This window comes from Coptis chinensis, chromosome 3, assembly GCF_015680905.1.
Source record: "Coptis chinensis isolate HL-2020 chromosome 3, ASM1568090v1, whole genome shotgun sequence".
In the NCBI taxonomy this organism is placed as follows: Eukaryota; Viridiplantae; Streptophyta; class Magnoliopsida; order Ranunculales; family Ranunculaceae; genus Coptis; species Coptis chinensis.
Window position 1 is genome coordinate 94778096 of NC_141458.1, and position 9438 is coordinate 94787533.

Below are 9438 nucleotides of genomic sequence, written 5' to 3' on the forward strand. Positions count from 1 at the left end.
CATATTTATGCAATGAAGTGCTTAAATTGCTAAAATATGGGGGCTTTGAAGCTTGAAACAAAGCACTCCAAGCAGGGGGACGTGGTTGAGTTGAGAGAGTCTCTCTTTCCTCAATGTTGGTTGGAACAGACTCTCTTACTGCAGATTGAATTGGAGGGAAATTTTGGTTGTTAACAGACAGAGTAGCCATGACTGTGGGTTGATAGATCAAGTCGAGAGAAACAAGGATGTAAAAAAAAGGGGGGAGCTTGTTTAGAACCTGGGCTTAGTCAACGCAGTCAAGAGAGCTGAAACTTGCTAGAAAAGGAAGCTTTTTTTTTGTAGTAGCCAGAGTTAACTAAGTGATGTCTAGAGTGATGTCAAGAGTTAAAAAAGCTGAAACTTAGCATAAAAGAAAGTTAAAAAAGTTAACTAAGTGATGTCTAGAGTGACAAAGCCAGAGCTTCTCTCTCTAGAATCCATAGAAAGTTCTTCTTGTTCTATTCTTGTCCTCCTTCCCCCCATAAATTATTCATTTTTATTTTATTTTATTTTCTGCTGGTTTTAGTTTTTTTCCTTCTAAAATTTAATCGAGCTGGTACAGTAAGTCAGTATGTAAGATGTTAATATGTCTATGGTTGACAAACACCGATCAAGAAAATGTCTATGGTTGTCATTTTGTCAAAGTAAGTATGGGGAAGCGACACTACTAGGATTTCACAAACACCTCAAGTTGGTAGTACGAGTCAATTAGTTTCGGCCTTCTCTTACACTTTTTATATAGGAATAATTAGTCAGTTTAGTCTCACTTAGAACCCTAACAAAGAGAATAAATTATAAACTTCGGTCAGGCTTACATATATCATTTGTGTTATTTTTTCCAATGTAAAGTTGTATCCTACTCTGAAATATCATAGTCCATGAAAATGAATGGAACTTGGAACTGTATCACCTTAAAGAAATGTATCATCCAATGTCACCATTCAAAATACAGAAACAAAAAAGATAGCATGTCGCACTAGAAATGTGTAACAAAAATCACTTCAAGCCAAGTGTAATAACTAATAAATAAGCAAAAAAGGAATGATATTCCAACTGAAAGAGGACTTGAGGGACAAAAGGCAAACAAAGCCAATGGTTGCTCGGGGTTATGCAGAACTTTATATATTATACTCCTTTCTTAGACGTATCGGCTTTATACAAACAAATGTGTAAATTTTCATGTGATATAGTGGTATCAAGCATTCATATTTATTTACTTATAAATTTGAATTTTGCAACAATCTATGTTATTGAATTCCAAAAACGAGGTCTACCACACACTCACATACTACTTTGGTTGCACCCTAATGATAAGCCTTCTACACCAGTTGACATTGATAAGATTATATTAGCTGAACTTCCAGACAAAAATGATGACCCGTTGTTATATGAAATTGTCTTAGACAACATGATTCACGGTCCATGTGGAGAGCTAGACAAGAATTCACCTTTGCATGAACGAACAAAAATATACCAGACTTTATCCAAAAGAATTCTACCAAGAAACTACATTTGATGACAAGGGATTTGCAAAGTACATGAGAAGACCAGGTAGAACAGCTACAAAAAAACAGAAGAAGAAGACTTTCACCGTTGATAACAGATGGGTTTTCCTTATAATCCAGCATTTTCAAAGAAATATGGAGCACACATCAACGTGGAGTTCTGTAATAGAAGTCGAATGGTCAAGTATCTCTTCAAATACTTGAGCAAAGGTCAAGATAGATCCAATATAATGTTGTTGTTAAGACTAATACCACTGTCGAAAACACAGAAACCGAAGAAACAATAATAAAAGTTGATGAAATTCAAAGATTCTTAGACTGTCGGTATGTATCTGCACATGAAGCTTGTTGGAGATTATTTGGTTACGATATCCAATATCGATACCCACCTGTTGAGAGACTACCATTCCATCTTGAAGGTGAACATACGGTGTTCTATCATGATGATGACAACACCAATGAAGTCATCACCCGTGAAAGTGCAAAGAAAACCAAATTTACAGAGTGGATGCGCTATAACCAATTACATGAAGATGGTAGACACATGAGGTATGTTGATTTCCCATTAAAATTTGTTTGGGTTGATTCTCTGAAATATTGAAAATTAAGACAGAAAAGAGTAAAAATCGGAAGGATCTTTTATGCACATCCGACGTCAGGCGAACAGTTTTATTTGCGAATGGTATTAAATGTTCAAAAAGGTGCAACGTCATATAAACATCTCAGAACTGTCAACGGCAAGGTGTACGAGGATTTCAAATCAACATGTCTTGCACTTGGACTATTGCAAAATGACGACGAATGGAACGATGCAATCGTTGAAGCAAGTCAATGGGCAGGTAGTGCTTCCTTGAGGCAGTTATTTGCGACACTATTTTTTTGTGAGGTGAGTGAACCTTTGGACAAAGAAAGAACTCGAGCAAATGACGGTGATCTGAATTTAACACTTGAAGAGCTTAGAAACCATGCACTGACTGAGATTGACAGATTACTGAAACAAGTAAACTGTCAACTGAAGGATTTTAATATACCGTTCAAAGATATGAGGTCAGAACCTAGAGACCCATATAGACTCATCATGGAAGAATAAGAATATAACCACAATGAAATACACCAACAATTTCATGAAATGCAAAACTGCCTGAATCATGACCAGAGGACTATATATATTGAAATTATAAATGCAGTCAATACAAACTCAGGTGGGGTTTATTTTTTCAATGGAGGAGGAGGGACTGGCAAGATATTCCTCTACAATACCATACTGACCCAACTGCGGTCACAAGGGAAAATAGCCATTGCTTCTTCGGGAATACCAGCTCTACTTTTTCCAGGTGGAAAGACAGCGCATTCAAGATTTAAAATCCCAATAGAAATTAATGAGTACTCAACCTGCAATACAAGTCAAAACACCATGCTAGCCAGACTTATTCAATGAGCTGATCTTATAGTTTGGGACGCAGCTCCTATGGCCACAGGCATGATTTTGAAGCAGTAGACAGGACCCTGAAAGATCTAATGGGTCAAGAAAATGAAAACAAGATCTTTGGAGGTAAAATTATTCTGCTAGGGGGAGATTTCAGGCAGATTTTACCTGTCATTCGAAGAGGTTCAAGGGAATTAATAATTGCTTCATCGATAAATAGATCACATATTTGGCAACATTGCAAAGTCTTCAAGCTAGCTAGAAACATGTGCTTAGAGAATGTGGATTCTTCATTGGCAACAAATTTCAGCAAGTGGGTATTAGACCTCGGAGAAGGAAACTTACCTGCCAGTTCCATATTCGAAGGTAAAGAAAAAAATTGGATTCAAATTCCTAATGATCTTTTTATTCCCCCTGGCGATGACAGCATAAGTGATATCGTGTCAAGTATTTACAAAGATTTACCATCAAAATACATAGATGACAACTACTTCAAAGATAGATCCATTCTGTCACCTACAAATAAGTCTGTAGATGATATCAACTCCCACATCCTGTCTTCTTTCGAGGGACAAATGTGTGAGTACTTCAGCGCCGATTCAATAAGCTCCATATCTGAAAATATTGAAGAACAGTATGCAGTATACCCAGTTGAATTTCTTAACATAATTAAAGGATCTAGTCTTCCAAACCACAAAATGGAGTTGAAACTTGGCACGCCAATCATGCTCATTAGAAACATAAACTAGAGCCTTGGTCTTTGTAATGGAACGAGACTTATTGTTATCAAACTAGCTCCAAAGGTCATTAGAGCAAAAATTATAACAGGGAGCAACATTGGCGGGGAAACTGATATACCAAGGATAGAGACAACTTATAAGTGCACGAACTGGCCTTTCAGTTTAAGGAGAATACAGTTTTCAATAAAGATTTGTTTCGCAATGACAATAAATAAAAGTCAAAGACAGACATTGAAGCAAGTGGGGGTATACTTGCCTAAGCCAGTTTTTAGTCATGGACAACTATACGTTGCATTATCACGAACAACTACACGATCAGGACTGAAATTCATAATCAAGAAAAATGGTGATGAACCAGAATGATACACTCAAAACATTGTCTACAAAGAAGCATTCAACAATTTACAATGAGGTAAAAAAAATATTAGTTCAATCTTAATTTTTTAATTTTTAATTTCATATAGAGCGAATTGATTATTAACTAAATAATTTTTTTTATTCTATTACAATGTAGAGGACCAGCAACTACTATGGCGACATTATTCACATTTGCCATTTTTTTTTTATTCAATTTTGTCCTTTATTGGAACATACACACCCATTTTCTATATATGCCAAGTGTTTGAAATCACTACCGTTTACTACTTCATTGGACATACCTTTGTTTTCATTTTATATTTCTTTTTTAGTTAATTATATTAACTTTGAAAAGATAATCTCCTACTTATCTGTTCTCAGTCAATCTACTTGCAGCATTTAGACATGACAACTCATTACAGTTTGATAAAGCAAGCCACCAAGTCAGTTAGGAATTTGAAGCTCAGAGTAAGAATTGATAGAAGCTGGGACCACTATCTGGTTGGAAATGAGACATTGTTAAGTAAGGATATGATCCTCATCGACGAAAAAGTAAGTACCACACTTATTCAACATCTCTTTTATCACTTTAAGATTTATATCCATTATTTTTTTCATTCATACAGGGTGACCAAATCAATGAATCTATACCTATGGAGATCTATCCACAATTTAAGGAAAAAGTTCAAGATGGTTCAGTGGTACATTTGGAAAAAATCACCGTTAAAAATGTTAGGTCTTACTGTCCCGTGAACAATAAAAACAAGATAGCATTTGAGAAGTATACAACCATGAGGAATATTTCAGATGAAACATCAATTCCACTACAACTATTCAGCTTTGTTGATTTCAAGAAATTAGCCCCCACGAGATAAGCAAGACAAATTTCTTACTGGTAATTCTAACATTTTTTTTTCCAAAGTACATTAGTTTGTTTATTGGTAAAATTTTCATAGGTTTACCAATAAAGTTTTCCTTATTCAGATGTCATTGGATTCTATAACAACATCGGTGAATTGCAAAAAAATGTTCACACAAGAATGGGATAATCAGATAAAAAATCAATCTACATTGATAATGAGAGGCATGTTTTTTCTTATTAATGATACTCTACTATTTAATAAACCAACCAATCACCAATGGTATATTTTGAACTTTGTTTCCTTATTTGTTGTTAGAATGGAATGCTTGGAAATTAATTTCTGGGGAGATCGGATTAACCAAATACCACAAGTTCCAACAAAAAATGGCCCAAGAGATATTATAACTGTGACTTCAACAATAGTCAGATTGTTCTCAAGTACATCTATCTAAATATGTACATTCAATAAATTTGATTGATATGTGCTAATGTACAAAGTTATTGGGTTTCAGGATAAATATGTACTCCAAGCAACACCGGCGACAAAGGTGTATATAAACCTGGAAACAGATGATGCTCATACTTTAAAAAATAGGTAACAATTACTTATTTCACAAGAAAAAATCATGTACATACTTTAAAGTTTATGACATATCTCTCATGAAAATGCAGTTCAAACAATCCACGAGCAGAGTTGCCCATTTCAAGAAAAAGGTCATCTACCTATGCAACATAGGCAATTCGAATGAAAAATTTAGAAGAAATTTGATACATTGCTAATGAGTACTTCATCAGTGATAATTTCTTGCCTTTATCCAAGTTCATGTGTAATTCTTCTTTTCAATTATTGTTTTACTATTTAACAAAATTTGAAATTATCAATGTATAGGGGAAAAGGTACAAATTTAAAGCAAAAATATCAGATATTGACAACAAATACAACTGGCATTACAATTGTTGTGAAAGCGACTAGTGCAGAAGAAAAGTAGAACTAAAATATCCAGAATGGTGGTGTGACTATTGTTCCATTTCAATGAAAGAACCAACAAAAAGGTATTGAAACAAATATTATTAAGAAAATTACAAATATTATCATAGAGACTAAAGTAATTACATTTTATGCAGATACAACGTCCAATTTCAAATAGAAGATTCAACATGCAAAAAGTTGATAACAACGTTTGATGATGAGGCTGAATATTTGTTGCAACGTCCTTTAGATGAACTATTGAAAATTGAGAAATAGTCATTAATTAGCTATAACTCTTAAAAATTACATTTATTTACAAAAAATCTCGCACGATGATATTAAAATATTCCATGCAGAAAAATGGCTTTGACTTGGTTTCTAAAATATTAAAAGAAGCAATTGGCAAGGAATATGAATTTGAAGTTAGAATAACAAAGTACAACTGTGAAAATGGAAAAGATAGCTCATTAACCGCCTCAAAATTAGACAAAATTGAAAAGGTAAGTACAAATTTTACTGTTTACTGTTGCATTTTATTTCCTAGGCAAGCTATGGAAGTTTATCTTCCTTTCATACCCCAGTAATAGTCATAGCTAATATTTTGCTCTACTACTAACCTATTCAATTACTATCTTAAAAACATGGCATCAAAATCAAACAAAAGGATGAAGAACCAAATGCTAAAAAACAATGCGTAGAAATTCAGTTAACATACTTATTCCCTAATACTTGGAAATAAAATATTGAAATAATAACTAATGAGATTTAAAATTATTCTTACTACAGGATTGAATGAATTCATAAGACTTCTCATCAATAGAATCATGACATAAACGAAGGAGTGCGGGAAAAATTCTCATTGTCAAGTTATATGTTGAAGTTGCTTTACTTATATATTTTTGTTATTTAAAGGGATATTATACATACATTAAACTCATTATTTGCTCATTGTCTTCCACTTAATTGAAAGTTCTTTACCAACTCATTATACAGGATGTTAACTAATGTGTACCAATATGTTAAGAACATTGTTTCATTATACAGGAGGGTTTCAAAAAAATAAGTCCTAAGACTACTTTTCTTCGTAGTATGTATATAGGTTTCAGGAGATTTAGTGCGTGCATCTGTATATATGTTTTGTATAGGTGGGGAAGAGCTTCTGACTCTTGGCGTGAAAACATCTTCCAAAATTTATAAATATTCATATAGTTGGGCAAGAGCTTCCAACTTTTCAGCATGAAAAAACCTTCAGGTGTGTTCTTATTTTCTGTACTGACACTTCCACCAGATCTCATTAAAAGGTAATTTAATATGTTTAAAGTTTCAAACATCTATCAATCTCTAGAACTTATATGTTATATGTGCAAGGAACTAACAGATTTTCCATGAAAATTTAATTCAGAGGAATAGCAGTTAAAGACCCAAGCCACCCTCATGGCCTTCGTCTACTAATTCAAGATTATCCATATGATGTTGATGGTCTAGAGATCTGGTCAGCGATTGAAACTTGGGTTCAGTAGTATTGTTCTTTCTACTACCTGAGACTCTGAGCTTTAGTCTTGGTGGGTGGAAATTCCTGACATGGGGCATGGTAATAAGAAGAACGAACCATGGTGGCCTAAGATGCAAATAGTCACTGAACTTACCGAATCATGTACCATCATAATATGGCTGGTCTCAGCATTCCATGCATAAATTTTGAGGTAATCTTCTTCATTATTGTTTTTCCCTATGTATTTTATTATTGCATTCCTTATGTTCTTTTCAATGCTATCATGTCAAATGTTTAGCAAAAAAAAGATGTCAGACAAAGCTTTTAATGTCATTGAATTCATTGTGGGGTTTTATTATTATTATTATTGTGTTTTGTAGAAGCATGGTAGCACACAGAGGCTGAAGTCCCAAATAATCAGTGGCCAATTGATTTTCTGAAATTTATCTTTCCATCAAGGGGTAGATTTGATCTGCTTTTCTCATAACTTCAAAGATTAGTACTCTTTAGATTGATCACCGTTGAATTGTCTCATTGAAATTGGTGCATTATTCTTTCTTCTTTCGTCTTTTTCTCCGCATTTGTATGTGCATTAACCATATCTTAGTATGATTTGGACCAAGAACCCTAGGGCGAACCCCATCGCGGCTTCTAAGTGCTTCCCCTTTTTGTTGACCACAACTTGCTAAAATCAAGAATTCTTATTGCATGCTCTAGAATTGGCATCTTTTCCTATGCCTTCCCAGGTCTATAGAACTTCTACTAAACTTGAGAGTCAATCTTTGTATTATGTCAGTACTTAGAATAGTATGATGAAATTGACTCTATTCAAGTTATGGAGTGAGAATATTTATCTTGCAATGATTGATAGGTTTACAATTTCTGAAAGCACGCATAATTGTTTTTGAATTTTGTTAAGACGAATAATACGTTAGCCGATTTGGCTGATCAGGTTGTCATTTTAGCCTTTGAGCTGGGGTCGAGATCCCAACACTCTTTTCAGTAAAGACCTTCATGTTGTCTGTCTTGCACGACTAACTCTAAGTATGGATATTCAAGGAAGACGTTTGAAGTTAAAGTTGTTTATGTGTGCCGTTGGGAACCACAAAGGTCATTGGCCCCTAAATATTGGTTCTCCAACTAAAAATGATTTTATCTGCTTGACTGTTATGAGTCTTGAGGATACTTACTGGAGCAGATTAAGCATTCGAATCACAGACTGCTTTCACCTTGAAGGATTTGCCTTTGGAACGTCATGTCGGTTTTGTTGCTTGATGTGGCTAGTGTGGATAAGTGAAAATATTCTTTGAGAGGCTTGCATGTCAAGAAGGATTCCTGATTAGTAACAAGGTGCCGATTTGGTGTTTAATATCTCCAGATTGGATGAAGGAGGAGCTTGTGCTCTATTCATGGGTATTTTTTTTAACTGGATTTCATGACATTTAATTTAAACACGCCAGACGCTGAGATTCATCAAAACTTTGTATTATTTTGACTGTCCTGTTATCATGCATTGAAAAAATTGACAAGATATTATGATATGTTTTCGTCGTCTATCTTGATGATGTTTTAGTGGTTTTTTGGGCTGTACTCATGTGTTAGATATGCTCACCTCTATTATATATCCAAGATTGGTGTTGGTGGATTTCTAAAGTTGAACTATCTTTTGTTTTTTTTTGCAGCCTATTATATACCTTTTGAGCTGAGGTAGAGATCTCAGCACTCTTTTCAATAAAGACTTTCATGTTGTCTGTCTTGCACGACTCACTCTAAGTATGGATATTCAAGGAAGATAATATGGTTGAGATAATTTGCATTCAACAAGGAAATGTGATCAAATTTCTGAGTTTTGCTCAAGCGTTTGGAAGATGACAATGAGGCCAGAACTATGTATATGGCCATATGAATGAGTTCAAATACAGCAAATTTTCTCATGTTGCCAACAAACATGTGTCATATATAACACAACATGAATGGAGAAAACCAAGCTCAACATTTTACACCGCCAAAAAAGCAAATCTTCAACCCCACAATCCAATAAGGTGCCTCTCTAACACAACGTTCT